At 45.1% G+C, this 15,235-nt stretch overlaps 1 long non-coding RNA gene across 2 annotated transcripts in view; it reads left to right on the plus strand.

Annotated features, from left to right (window-relative positions):
* Positions 1–12,379, plus strand: part of LOC115088783 — a 48,459-nt gene extending 36,080 nt beyond the window's left edge. For both annotated transcript variants that reach the window (XR_003855873.1, XR_003855874.1), the window contains 2 exons: positions 10,518–10,801; positions 10,955–12,379. This is a non-coding gene — a long non-coding RNA (uncharacterized LOC115088783). The remainder of the gene's footprint in view (positions 1–10,517; positions 10,802–10,954) is intronic.
* Positions 12,380–15,235: the final 2,856 nt, after the last annotated feature.

A 15,235-nucleotide genomic window follows, 5' to 3' on the forward strand; every position in this document is an offset into this window, starting at 1 on the left:
GTTTTCATTTGCTATTAAATGGCCGAGCGCACCATTTAGCCCCCGTTTGGCTGCGTGTTTTAGATGCGCTATTATTACCCCTTATTCTGTAAGGAGTAATAGTGCGTGGAAAACGCGTGGCCAACCCCGCCGAAACTAATAGTGCTTATCACATGCAAGTGCATGTTGATGAGGCTATTGGTTAGTCACCCGAAATACAGAAAGTAAAATGTGCGGCCAAGCCGCACATTTTACTCTCAGAAATTAACACCTGCCCAAGGGCAGCCATTAAGATCTAAGTGACCCGAAGTTGCAGAAGTATCCCGCTCTGTAAAAAAAAAAAAAAATGTGTGTACCTTAGAAGCAGCCATTCAGTTAAGTCATATTTGCCAGGAATGGCTGGACCAGTTGGACTGGGAAATGTGGCCACTTCCATCCATCAGAGCTAGATGTGTAACGTGAGTATTTGAGGCCCAGGCAATGCCCCCGTATGATGTCCCTGTATGACCAGGCGAAAGGGCGGATGCATTTGCTCGGCTAGGAAGGTCCCCATCATGAAATCTGAGCATCTCACCGTGAACGACATCAGGCTGTGCTCAGGAGACACAGGGGCACTAGTGTGCCTGGGAAGAAGGATTTGGGTGTAGAAAAACACCTGCCTACTCTATACTGTACATTAACTGGGGCAAGCTGCCTCTGTCGTCCATTTACCAAAAAAAACCCAAACAGTTGCAAAATAAAATAGCTTAAAAAAAGAGTTCCCTTGCAATGTTCATTTTGCAAATGACTGTAAAATCCACTCCACAGCAATCCTGCTCCATGACCAGCAACCCCCTTCCCCCACCCTCTGCCAAGACTTCTCCTGTAGCAGGCGCCCTCATTTGCATGACAAATCTGCTTCGTCTTCTTTTTGCTGAGTTGTTGTTGAAACATTTCATCGGCGCTGGTGCATTTCCTTCCTCTCCTTTCGAGGGTTCCCACATTCTTCCCAGCCAGGTGGTGCAGACAGCAAGCGGCAGTGCTTTGCTAGGTGATGGCCTCCTTGGGGGGCGACTTTACCTAAGTCATCCATCAGATCAGAAGTAACTGACTACATCGGGTGTGGACTGCCTTCAGCATGGGCCTCTTCCGCTAATAAGGAGGCGCTAGGGACACGCTATTATCCCTAGCGCCTCCTTATTGGTGTGATACCTAATTTGAATGGAGTATTGCGTGCCCAGGAGGGGTGCCTGGGCGCGCGCCAGGAGAGCCGTCGCTCAACACGGAGCGCCGGCTCTCTCGCACTTTTTACAGAATCGGCCTGAAAGCAAATAGGGGCAGTTAATTTCCAACCTATATTGGGCTCCAGAATAGTGGTTTTCTAATTAAATTGTCTTAAAACTTGTGGGACGAAATCAACAGAAAGGGAAAGACATGTGAAATTGGATAGTGGCACAAAAAGTGGTATGAATTGCTTACGACTCCGTAAAGGGGCAAAGAGGTGCCAGCATTGGCAGGATTTAACCAAGTCACTGTGAGAGGAGCAAAGAAGAAGAAAAAGTGTGAAGAATACCCCAAGGCTTGAACCCTTGATGGCATCTCAAGTGGCAAACTGGCAGCCAATGTGGAATTAGTATCCTATGTCAGCATGAAGAATGAACAAAGCAGAAAAGGGGCCAGTGAAACCTGCAAGGCAAGCACTGATAAAGGAGTCAAGCAGCACAAAAAGTGGCTTGAAGACTCCAAGGCATTATGAGAGGTGCCAAGCAGAGCTCCCAGCCCCCAACCCCAACTGGCAAGGTGTTAGGTCTGGGGTCTGACAGCAAGGCAGTGGTCAAAGAGAACTCTAAGTTGAAAGAACTAGGCATGGCAGCTAGGCTGAGAGGCATAAAGACCCACAGGGTACAGGGTGGGAATTTCAATTTTTTTTGTAGAAAGGATTTTCCAAATGAAAATTAGATCACATTCCGGACACGGCAATGGTGTCTCTAATGATTGTGCTGTGGTTTTCATGGAAAGTGATGGCTTTATTTAGAAACCATTTCCCATATTATTTAGCTTATCTCAGGTAGTTCTCCTGATTTTCTGGTTTTGCATGAAATCTCTCACATTATTCTGTTATCCCATTCAGAACAACAACATGGTTAATCCTGAGCATTTTTTTTTTTTACGCATTCCTCTATTTTGTACTTCAGAATAAGGGTTTTTGTTTTTTTTTAAAATCCACCCCAATATAATCAATCATTCTCAATGAGGTAGGAGAACCAGGTGAAATATTAGGAGGAAAGAAAGAACTATGGAAGTTCCAGGAAGTGCTCTGGAAGTGAAACCAGTAGGGATGTGAATTGGGCTTCGGACGATTGAAAATATCGGACGATATTTTCAAAATCGTCAGAAATCGGGGGCTCCCCCAAAACGATAGGAAAACCCCACGATATTGATCGTGGGGGTTCTCTTATCGTTTTGGGGGAGGGCGGGAAAAACGGCACACAAAAATAACTCCTAAACCCACCCCGACCCTTTAAAACTAATCCCTTAGCTTCCCCCACCCTCCCGACCCCCCCAAAAAAATCTTTTTACAGGTACCTGGTGGTCCAGTGGGGGTCCCTGGAGCGATCTCCTGCTCCCGGGCCGTCGGCTGCCACTAATCAAAATGGCGTCGATGGCCTTTTGCCATTACCATGTGACAGGGTATCCGTGCCATTGGCCGGACCTTGTCACATGGTAGGAGCACTGGATGGCCAGCGCCATCTTGTGCTCCTACCATGTGACAGGAGCTGACCAATGGCACTGGTAGTCCCTGTGACATACTAAGGGCAAAGGCTATCGGCGCCATTTTGAATACTGGCAGCCGACAGTCCGAGTGCAGGAGGTTGCTCCCGGACCCCTGCTAGACGTTTGGCAAGTCTTATGGGGGTCAGGAGGGTCCCCCAAGACTTGCCAAAAGCCCCTGGTGGTCCAGCGGGGGTCCGGGAGCGATCTCCTGCACTCAGGGCATCGACTGCCAGTAATCAAAATGGCACCGATAGCCTTTGCCCTTACTATGTCACAGGGGCTACCGGTGCCATTGGTCAGCCCCTGTCACATGGTAGGAGCATAAGATGGCGTGGGCCATCCAGTGCTCCTACCATGTGACAGGGTCCGGCCAATGGCACGGATACCCTGTCACATGGTAAAAAAAAAATTGCCACAAATACAACCTACTCATAGACATTTGCACCTGTTTTTTTTTTTTTGTCGGTGGAATTTTTATCTAAAATAACATACGAAGATTTGAAGATACAATCTACGCATGCCATTTTCTAACCCCACCCAAAAAATGTCCCCAGGAATTCCTCCCACAAATGAGGCTAAAAGTGCACATTGTATCACCCTGCTCGTGCTTTTAGCCGGATTGAGTGAGGACAACTTTCAGTCAGGCCAATTTACCCAGGTCAATCATTATTTAGCTGCATAAATGGATAAGAAACTTGTCCCCTTACAACATAGAACTGTAAAGCTAGCAAGCCTTCTGCTCTGTCTGCTCATGGTCTATCTCCAAAGTTTTCTACCTACTTACCCAAATGTGAGGAAGTTATTTTCGTTTACCCTTCCCCAACTCATTCTGTCTCCAGAAGAGATCAACTGCTGACAGGTTTCCAAGCACAACAATTCATTGATATGCTGTGCAGCAATATTTTGCTCTGTAAGGACACACATTGCTATGTAATAATGATTTACAGGAAAAGTGAACACAACATGCTTATTTTTCAGATGGAATCAGGATCTATTACACAGAAAATGTCTGCACTTGGTCCACTCATTCTTCCTATAAAGCATCCCCAAGCATTTTTTAAAGTCAATTACTCCTTTGCCTCCCACCACCTCTAAAGAAAATCATTCCAGGTATCTACTAGGGATGTGCAGGGGAAAAAAATGTTTTTATTATTTGGTTCACTTTTGGGAGGTGTTTTTCCCACTGAATTTCAGTTTGTGGATTGCTTGATTTGTTTGAATGAAGCAATAAATTAAAAACCTAAAAAAAACCAGCCAAAAAACAAAAGTGAATCCTCCTTCCTACCCTCCCAGAAAAATGTCGGATCCAGTATCCTTCCTGACCTACACTTACCCGGTCTAGTGAGGATCTACCGGCAGGGCTGGTGCAAGGTATTAGGCACCCTAGGCCCTTACAGTCTGGCGCCCCCTCCCCATACACAATTTTATATTATGTATTTATATCATATTTTACATGAAAAATGACATTCTGAGGTAAAATTAATATACAAGTTATTGTGATAATTCCATGCACTGTTATGATGCCAACAAGAAAACTTTGCATCTTGGAATTCATATGGCATCATACCTAATGTGATATATTTCGGCATGGTCCTCCCGTATCAACACAGTACTATTTGCCAACACTCAAAGAATAACAACCCCACCTATGATAAAGAATACTACAAATATTACAACTGAATCTAAAATATCAATACACCTCCTATCAGGAAAACAGAACAGGCCAAGCTACTACAGATCCCTACAGAAAAACCACATGCTAAAAGAATGCTTCATCTCAGTCTTTGCATGGAGAACACAAACCCTCACCAAATACAGAATAAAGCCTCATAAAATATAAAAAAAAACGTGCAGACAAAAACTGAACTGTAAAATGCATCACACCAGACTCTATACAGTGTAACAATGGAAAAACAAAAATTTCACCATTCCTCATGAAACAAATCAATAAAATCAAGATATATAAATCATTAATCATAATTATAAAATCAGACAAATAAAATAATTTCAAAACAGCTGATGAATAGAATATCCGATAATAAAGACTCATGCAAATTTTGTAAGCTTTACCAAACACCAATAAAATATTTCAAACAGCAGACACATCACATACTACCCAATAATTAAAATGGTAGTCAATCAAGAAAAATGAACTTAAAAAGCCACCTTTACTTACCCTCCCCAGCAGTTCTCCTACTCCTTTCCCTTGCAGGCCATACCAGAAGCAGCAGTAGCTGCTGAAGTTGTCCTCACAGTCCTCTTCCTTAGGGACCACAACCAGTCTCTTCTCTCTCTCTCTCACACACACACACACACACACACACACACCAGTCACACACTCAGGACCAGTTTCTATCTCTCACACACCAATCATCTCCCCAGCCAGTCTCTCTCTCTCACATACATACACCAGTCATCTACCTGATCAGTCTTTCTCACACATACACATGTCACCTCTCTGGCCAGACTCTCTCAATCACATAATGCTCTCGCTCTCTCTTACACACAGGCTTTCAATCACATACATGCTCTCTCTATTTCACTTACACACAAGCTCTCAATCACACACATGTTCTATCTCACTTACAAACAGGTTCAATCACACACATGCCCTCTCTCACAGCTACAAGCCAGTCAAAAACATGCTCCAACTCTCTCGCACACACACATTGACACACACAAGCACCCTCCCTGACTCACATATACACCACACGCATACAGAAGCACCCTCCCTGTCTCACAAACACATTACACTCTCACAGAAACACCTTGCTTTCAGACTTGCATGATTTTTCACTTTTACTAAAAGTGAAAGTGATGCTCCCAACCCTTAAATAAGAAAACCACATTCCTATTAGAAGGCAAAATGACACCCTTCCTTCAGGTCTGTCCTCCCAAGAGACAGCCACCCACACCGTACAGCTTCTCTTGTTTTACGCTTTCAGGTAATAAAGCAAGTGTCTTTCTTCAAACTATCAGTCGTATGATTATTCATGTGGGAGATATGGAACAGAAAGACATCCTTAGTCAGCTTCCCTTTTAAATGGGAAGATTCCAGTCTTAGTCATTTAAAAATATACATTTTCTAAAGGCTTAAAAAAAAAAATCAAAACTGTTTCAGATTGGAACTATTCTAGTCTTCATGCTTAAATTATGCTTAAAAAAAAAAAACCAAACCCCACCTGGCAACAGTATCTTAAATTTGTGATTTTGCTGAGATAAACATTTTAAATATTTTAATTTTTTTTTTTTTTTGCTTTACATTTTGTCTCTACCCACTTTAAGTTAAATTTTATTTTCCAGAAGAGGGATGCTTAAAATTCAGTAATTTTATCTTTCATCCAACTTTTCAAAAGTTGTGCTACCAGCACAAACGTTGAGGTATATGTATTATCACATTTCATTTTTTTAAACTGGCAGATTCCTTTCTCACATACAAACACATATACCCACACAGAAGCTCCATTCCTTTCTCACATCACATATACAGCACATACACCACACAGAAACACACATACACATACACAGAAAGAAGATTGGCGCAGCCGGAGACTTCGGCCACATGATCTGCTAGACCGGCCCACTGGGGGAAGCCCGATCTCCCGATAGGCCAATCCGCCCCTGGCGCCAGTGGCCTTCAGCCCCTACCATGTGACAAGGGCTACTGGTGTTGGTTGGCCCCTGTCACATGGTAGGGGTGAAAGGTCACCGGTGCCATTTTGGTTAGTGGCAGCCGAGGCCCCGGGAGCGGCAGATTGCTCCCGGGCCCTCCGCTGGACCACCAGGGAGGCATCGGGAGGGTGGCACTGGGGGGGGGGGGGGGGGAGGCAGGGCGAGTCAGGGGCTGGCAGAATTTTGAAAGGGAACTTTTTGCTGTTTCAAAATTCTGCTGCCTGCCGCAGCACCCCCTATGTCTCGGTGCCCTAGGCACAAGCCTAGTTTGCCTAGTGGTTCCTCCGGCCCTGTCCACTGGCAAAAACTAGGCTGAAGCCTCGGCCTACTCAAGGCCAATGACTTGGTCTAGGCTGAAGTCTGGATCCAGGCCCAACACTGTGAATCGACCCAGAGGATGAGTTCTGAAGTCAGGGCTTTATCCCGAGCCCAGGCCCTAAGCCATAATCAGACCTGGAGGCCAGGTCCCAACTTCAGGGCCTCAGTCTGGACGCAAGCCCAATTTTGGAACCTTACCCAAAGGATGGGGCCCAATGACAGGGCTTCAGCATAGGCCAGAGCCTGAGCCCAGGCCAGAAGATGTGACCCAACCCAGAGACCAGATCCTGACACCTGGTCCTAGTCCAGGACCCATGCCTGATGCTGGTTCCTTGACCAGGAGCCTGGGTCCTGATGCCTGAGGCTTGGCCGAGGCTTGGCCAAGGCTGGAGCCCAAGCTCAGGCCCGATGCTGCAAACCAGACCCAGGCCTGACACCATGACCTGACCTGGAGCCTGGGTCCCAATACTGAAGGCCCTGGCCCAGACTCAGGCCCAGGCCTTGGAGCCATGGCCTGGGAGCTTCTCTTTGGGTTCTCTTCTTTCTTTGTCTCTTCAATGCCAAATGATGGCATCCACTGGGGTCGTGTTGGAGTTAATTAATCCTGGAGCATTCACCCCAGCTGACATAGCCATTTTGATATATGGCTAGGCCTGGACTCTGAGGCCTAGGCATGACCATGGGCTGAAATCCAGGCATCAGGACCTGGCCTCCTGGCCAAGACTCCAGCATCAGGCCTCATTCCAGGCATAGCCCCTGGTGTTGGGACTTTACCTCTGGGCAAGGTCGCGGCATCGAGCCTGAATCCAGGGTGAGGTTCTGGCATTGGGACCTGGCTTCTGGGTCAGGTTGCAGCATCAGGCCTGGGTCTGGTCCCAGGCCCTGGCATCAGGACTCGGTCTCCAGATTGGGTCATGGCATTGGGCCTGGGCTCTGGCTCCAGCCTTGGTCAAGGCCTCTGCTTCGGTAAACAGCCTCTATGTCAGGTAACAGCATCAGGACCTGGTCTACAGACTGAGGCCCTGGCATTGGGACCCGGCCTTTGGGATGGGTTGCGGTGTTGGACCTGGGTCCAGGCTGAGATCTTGGTGTTGGGACCCAGCATTCATTGGATACCCAACAAATCAGATAAAGTTGTTTTTTTTTAATTTGCAGGGAGTCTCAACCAAGACTCTGATGTCAGCCCATGCCTTCATTGAGACCCCAGTGTCATGCTCAGGCCTTGGTCTAGACCCTAGATGATCCCCAGCTTCGGGCCTAGGCCGAGGCACTGACATTGCGCTCAGTCATAGGCTATAGCTCCTGCTTTGGGCCTTGGCCCATGTCTTAGGCAAGGCCCCAGTTTTGGACCCAATTCTAGGCCTGATGCATTAGTTTAAAATAAAATGACGAATAAGGTTTGTTTCATTTGTGGGGTCCTGATTCAGTTCAAAGCCCTCCAAATGAAATGAATTAGCCATATTTGTCACATTTTGCACTTTCATTTTAAATGAATTCACATCCCTAGTATTTACCATCTTCTCATTGAAAATGTTTTCTCAAATTCGTTTGAGTCTCCTTCTCTTCTGCTTTTGTAATGGGCCCCAGAATCTGGGAAATCCACCTGGGGAGCATCATGGGACTGAAATGCAGAACTTGGAGAAAGACAAGGGTCAGCCTTCTGCCTAGTCCCCCACTCCCCCACAGGTTGAGCCCTTGCGTTCTGGGGGCCAGTAGATCTCTGGGGCAGCAGTATATCATAATGGTGAACCCACACAGGCAAGGTTTGGACAAGGAAGACTGGAGACAAGGCTTGGACAAGGCAGGTTGGCTTGGTAGGCAGAACAAGGCAAGCAGAAACACTGAGCAGGACCTGGGACTAAACAAGACACAAGTAAGGCAAAGCAAGAACAAGATTCTGGAACAGGCAGGACTGGACAGATTATTGGAACAGACAGTATAAGACTCTGGTACAGGCAGGACTGGATAGGCTACTGAAATGGAAAGGACAAGACCAACAATGCAGACTAGGACAGGAGTTAGACAAGGCAGAGAAGGGAAACACAGAAGCCTGAAGGCAGCAAGACTTAGAACAGACAGAATAGATCCAAAGGCCTCTAGGTAGGATAAAGAGAGGATAGGTCAAAGGCCTCAAATCAGGGAACAAGACAGTATAGTTCCGAGGACCTCAAGGCAAAGCAAAGCAGAAGACCCTAGGCCATAAGACAAGGCAAGGTAAGTCAGAAGACCCAAAGGCCACAAGGCAAAACAGAAGGCCTGTATGCCACAAGGCAAGACAAGAACCAGAGGCAGGTCACAGAGCCAAAAGTGACACTATGAGAAGACACGGAGCTTCTGCCAAGGCAGGGTTTACATAGGGCTGGGACTTGGGTGAGGCAAGGGCAGTGAGGAGGAAATTGGCAATAGTGATGAGGTATTCTGAGTGTCTCTGCTGGTGGGAGAGGAATCATGAAGGTAGGATAAGACTGCATAGCAGGTGAAATCTTAACAGCTTCATATCACACCCCTTGTCATTGAACGTCCTATTCACTGCAGGATGCTTCATTCTGCTGCCTTACTGGGAGACTGGAGCTACTGGTCAAACTCTGCTAACAGCTTGACAATGATGCATCCATATAAACCACTTTCGCCTGCAAAGAAGCAGAGACATATGAAGAAATAAAAGCTGCTCAAATAACTCAGATCTGAGATAGTCTTGGAAAATTGCTGCTTAAACTGAGGGGGGGGGGGGGGGGGGAAACTACATAAATTCACACTGGCCCCACATCAAAAACATGAGAATATAACAAATTTCATGTCAATATGTGCTGTACAGCTCTGGTCTTCTGGCAAGGAAAGAGGCATCATCTTCAAAAGATCCTGGCTAGTAATATAGTGGTCCATATTCTGCCATCAGTTGTCAGATAAACTCACCCAGAAAACTCTGTATAGTTAACTTTATCCAGATGTTCAACCTGAATTTGCACTGATGAATATCCAGTGTAAATTAACTAGAACAAAGCTATTATATAGAATTTAAGTAATTTTTCCAGGCAGCGCTAATATCGGTGCTGCCCAGGAAAAAGTAAAACTGCACTCTGGGAACATCTGCAGTACCACTACCATGTAGCTGAATACATTTGGTCCAGGTAGCTTGTTGCATGGACAAAATTTAAGCACTGAGTATTGGCGGGGGTGAGGGTGGAAAGGGAGTTTGAGTTATTGGGGTTTGTCAGGCTTACGCCAAAAGTTAGCAGGACAAATCCTTTAATAAATTAATATGGGCTTCAATATATTCATAGAGGCACTAACCATAAAGCAAAACGACATTACAATAACACAGATAATAAAAACTAAGCTAAAATAGAGAACCCAATTACTAATAACCATAATTTTATAATTATGCATTTACCCAAAGAGACTGAAACATTTGATGTAAAATTAGATATAAAATGTAGGCAAATCATGAAGTCAAGAGATAAAAAGTAAAACCAGATCGACAAACTGATTAAAAGCCCCAGAAGGAATTCAGTGCTTACCAGACATATTATTTGAGAACTGGCCAGTCAAGGGGACCACATGCAAATATCTAATGATGGGAGAAAGTAGTACAATCAGAAATTTCAAGGAGTCTGAGTATTAAGATACAAACTCAGGTGAATTTTCAAAACATTATATTGTGGATGTGGACCCTTAGGCTGAGGTGGAGTTGACACATCCTGCAGGGAGAAGCCAAGTGGCTGAGTCATGCGTGTATCTCCAAGTTTTGCCACATGCAAGCATTTTAAAATCTACCTCTATGTATCCATCAATAGGGTTTTGGAGCCACAAGTCCACCCATGGAAATAATAATCTTAAAGAGCCTGTCTCAATGACGCTGAAGCTATCAAGGTACATAAATGATATGGCAGATGAACTCACTAAGGAGGAACCACAGGATTCTGGTACCAAAGCCTTTCAACCACATTTTACCAACCATGTCTTCAGAATGAGAAACCAGAATGCCCAAGTTATCGGATGCAAGGTCATCCATTGGTCTAAAAGTGCAAGCAGCAAAAGCCAATAGGAATTCAGAAAAACACTCTGACTTCACAAATATGTGAGTGCTGCTAAGTGTGATAGCTCCATCTATTTTTTGCCTATTTAATTTAACCTAGAATTCCAAATGTTAATGTCTCTTTAGTGCATCTATGAAGTAGAAATGGGTGCCGTTGATTTATTTTTTAATTTAAATCCAAATGTTATATTGCAGAATCATTATAAATGTTCCAGAATGAACAGATCTCAGGAAATCCAAACTGTCAAACACAAGCATGGATCAGTACTGAGTTTCTGAGCACATGGGCTTCGTTTGCTACTGATGTTCTTAGCTTGTATATGCCTGAGCAACTCCAGCATTTCAGAGCAGCTGTCAGCGGAGATGACCAGATTTCAGAAGCTTTCTTTGTGCTTGGAGGAATATGGGGACAATGAAATATAACAACAGACAGGTGAAAAATCACTTTAAAAATAATTCAAAAAGGAATACAGCATATATTGGACACACAACTTTACACAGACAATGTATGAACTATGAAAGTTTGAAATGCATGTGCAATCATATCATCTACCCCTTACGCACCCACTCAATGTTCTGCTTTTCTTATATAAATTAGGGAAAAAGATCTGATATCTTAATTAATTAATTGACTTATTAATTTGTATACTGGGGCTCCTAGGGAACTGCTTCCCTCCAATCCTGGGCATAATCTGTTGGATCCAGAATGAAGAGGAAACAATATGGAATCATGTAAGGTTTATTATACAACAAGCTTAACACTTTCATTACTTACCATGTATAACTGGTCAGATAACTCTAAACAGAAAATCTTAACCCCCCAAGCTAAGATTTATATCACTTGAAGGTTATCTGCTTTAGAAGTCATTGGCCAAATTGAAGTCTTTAGCTGGGCGAGTCTCAGTGTAATCAGAAACCTCTGCTATGTCTTATGCATTCAGCACTTCCTGTTGTCTGTTGAGATCTTCCTGTTTCAGCTTCTGTGCTGGTGGTTTTTTATGCATTCATCATAGGCAGAGCTTAACTTGTCATCATTGGTATCTAGCCCATGAGTGGCTGCTATTTGGTTGCTAACCAGTTATCATTGGTTAACCAATTCATAGACATCCGCTTGATTAGCATCATGTGGCCAAGTCTTCCAGATATCTCATTTGGTAAGACTGAGTTTTCTGGCAATCAGAAGGATACTTTGCAACATCAGAAGTTCATTGTTAATTGGCTAGAGTTCATTTCAAATCTGATTGGTTGCCTGTCCATGGCATCAGACACAGTTCAATATTCTATGTTATTTGAAAGAAAAGAATCTTCATCTGTGGTTAGCCGTTCAAACATTTTCTTGTATTCTGTGTATCAAAGGTCTAGCTTGTCAGCCTCCCATGCTCTACCAATTCACATCCTGCTATAACATTTTTGTTTGACAATTAAGTTCAAGATCATCTTACTCATTCCACCTCTCACAATCAGCTTCCTGCTTTTATCTCCTGAGATATCACACACACACACCTGCATTTTCTATCTTACAGTACACTATATAAAAGGGTAGAGGTTAATTGCTGTCTCTGTGAAATATATTCAGTATTTAAGCATAGAAAGGAGGAATATATATAAAATAAAAATAAAGAAAGTAAAGCATATGTAAAGGGGGGTACCCAAAATAAATAAAAAAATGTTAAAACTTACCTATGTTCCAAAACTTGAAGAGAATTGATGTTTCAGAACAGTCCTAAGAGAAGGGGCATGAATTAGTGAAGCCGGAGCAGTGACAGAAGATATACGGGAGCAAGGGCCAACTCTCTGCATGACTACCATTGGCCACCGAAGGCTAAATTGTAAATGCCCAGTGGTATGAAGCAGCAATAGCAGCAGCATTTGGCTGTAATAAAAAGTACCATGACCAAGACAGATGAGAGGTAGACCTGGGGACTGAGCACTATGATTGTGCCTGTTAGGGTTTGAGGTGTTTGAGTGGATTCTTGGGTACTGCGGTAATGGCCACTCCCACGAGGAGGAGCCCCATGAGGAACCACAGTACTAGGCTAGACTCCATATACGCAGACACAGAGAAGTTGTATTTATTGTACAGCTCGATGGTACTGCCGGGGGAGCGGGCAGCAGTGAAGGTAACCCAGAGAAGTAGTCCAGGGGTCCTCAGCAGAGGAGACCAGTCTCACACTCGAGTAGGTGATAGGCAGAGTGGCATAGCAGGAACAGGTCCCGGATGTGGAAACCGAGCACTGAAGCTGAAGATGAGACAGACTGAAAGGGTTAGTATTCACTGAAGCAGAAAGCTGTGTTGTTGAAGGTCCTGGCAGGCAGACGTAGTTCAGTGGCAGGCACCAGATTAGGGAGAGCAGGCCCTCGATGAGCGAGTACCCGGTATCCCAAGATAGGTACCTGAAATAGAGCAGAAGGGCCCCCAAAGGGCGGGTACCCAGATTAGTGGAGAAATACCCCGAAGGGCAGAGAGAGCTTCCTGCGGCAGCTGGGAAGCAGCAGAGCAGCTTAGAACAGAGGCAATCCAATCCAATCCTTGCTAACTCAGTTTGTTAGCAAACGAAGGGCAGGCTAAATACCAGGATGAGATGACATCACTTGGAGGGGATGCCCCCGAGGTTCCCGCCATGACGTGGATAAAGATGTGGGTGGCGTGCGCGAACATACCCTAGGAGGCCCTCAGGAAAATCATGGCGAACACTGTCGCCGTTGCCGATCCGGGGACACCGGAGAGAGCGGCATGAATACGCGGCCGCAGCCATCTTCCCAAGGCTTGAAGAGAGAGAAGGAAGAAAGGTGAGGCACAGAGGATGAATCCGTCTGAGACCAACGGATGCAAAAGTGCCTTGAGAAAGGGAAAGCAGCATCAGGCTGACACAAATCTAACCCTCACTCGAGGCAACCCTTACCATGGTAGTGGCAGGATCAATGACTGAGTGAGGGAAAGAGTCAAAGCACAACAAATGGCGTCGAGCTGGATCAGCACTGGCCTTTCCTGTGGCAATTTGAGTGCATCAAGAAAGGCTAATTCAGGGGTTATGGACACCTGAAGCACTAAAGCTGAGAAAACTGAAGGCAGTAGCAGCAACAAGCCATGAGCAAAGAAGAAAAGAGGCCAATTTAGAGGGAGCAGCAGAGTTAAGCCACGATGCCAAAGAAAGCTGCGAAGACACCAGTTGGTAGATCAGCTTATGAGGGGAGGAGCCTGTACAGGCAGAGAGGCATTGAGTCTTTGCAAAAGCTGGTCCTCCCAATGTGAGCCCATGTGGCAGCATAGAGGAGGTAAGAGGAGCTACAATATGATGAAGTGATAAATCTTTTTGGAGAGAGGGGCCATTCTGCCAGAAGAGGCAGTAGTGTGTTGGAGTGCAAGGAAAGGGAAAAACCAGAGACAGAGTGATGTTGGGCCACTGTGAGGGCTGGCCGTCCCACCACTAACCCTAACAACACTGAAGGAGTCCCACAGTGACAGCAGTAACACTGAACCAGGCCACAGAGAGCATCAGATAAAGTGCAGGGGGGAACTGCTAACTCAGAGTGGTCAACTGTGATCGAGATCACTGCCTTTGCTGGCAAAGTCTTCCTGTTGTGCACAGAGCCTTTATGAGAGAGCACAAAGAGGAAAAAAAGAAAGAAAGGAGAGAGCTGCTATCAGGATCAGATCGCTGCTGTGGCTGAAGTCAGCCTGGATCCAGTACTGAGGGTAAGAGCAAGCTCTGGCAAAAGAAAAGAGTATCCGTGCCTTTACTGTAATCAACCCATAGCCATGCCGGTGAGTGCCCTAGTGTGCCGCCATATTAATTAATTAATTTTCTTTTTTAACGCTGAGAATAGTGTTGTATGGCTCTTGAGGAAGCCCCAGGACACAGTATACTGACGTTAGAGTGATATCAGCAGACACCAGCGAAGCCCCGGAGAGAGGGCCGCCATTTCATTTAAAATAAAAGAAATGAAGCAAAATTTAAACAAAACACAGATGGTGGTCAGGTGAGAGGGCCCTGGTCACTTGACCAACCCAACCTCCCCAGCTTTAAAATTGTAACAAGGCCTGTTGGAACTAGGAGGTATTTAAAAGATAAAAACTCCTAAAAACCCAAAAACTCATGAAATGGGAGTAGTGACCACAAAAAAGGACCCTGAGTTCCCAAACATTGGTCAGGCTGTGGAACTGATACTTTTAAAAGGAATAAATGTTGGCACTGATAGTAAGAGTTGAGAGATCGTTTGAGGAAAAATGCTAATAAAAAATGACATAAATAGATATAAGGAATTTTTTTAAGAAAGAATTTGGGGGGCTTTAGTTCAGAGAATAATTAAAGTTTTTACCCTAATGGTACCTTCTGACCACCCCTAATTTGATTAGTACAACCCAAGGCTTCGTTGTGAAAGTAGCACCGCCATGACAACCAGTCCGAGGTCCGAAGCCATAAGCATGGTAGCTTAGCGACGGCTCCCCTGACAACCTGTAATGAGGCTGGCACA

This window comes from Rhinatrema bivittatum, chromosome 3 (assembly GCF_901001135.1).
Source record: "Rhinatrema bivittatum chromosome 3, aRhiBiv1.1, whole genome shotgun sequence".
NCBI classification, from domain to species: domain Eukaryota; kingdom Metazoa; phylum Chordata; class Amphibia; order Gymnophiona; family Rhinatrematidae; genus Rhinatrema; species Rhinatrema bivittatum.